Below are 215 nucleotides of genomic sequence, written 5' to 3'. Positions count from 1 at the left end.
TACCCCTGACAGTATATATTTTTTTGTACTTTATATATTTATCCCTTTAATAACCAATATTCTTCTTCCTTCTTCCAGCGTTTTATTATCATTACACTATCATTACAGTTGGCTGCCATTGTGTGGTGCCCGGGGAGCAATTCAATTTATTTCTATAGCGCCAAATTCACAACACGTCATCTCAAGGCACTTTACAGTTAAACCAGATCATCCAG

The sequence above is a fragment of the Cyprinodon variegatus genome, unplaced genomic scaffold (genome assembly GCF_000732505.1).
Source record: "Cyprinodon variegatus isolate N-32 unplaced genomic scaffold, C_variegatus-1.0 Scaffold62, whole genome shotgun sequence".
NCBI classification, from domain to species: domain Eukaryota; kingdom Metazoa; phylum Chordata; class Actinopteri; order Cyprinodontiformes; family Cyprinodontidae; genus Cyprinodon; species Cyprinodon variegatus.
Note: the sequence above shows the minus strand (reverse complement) of the source record.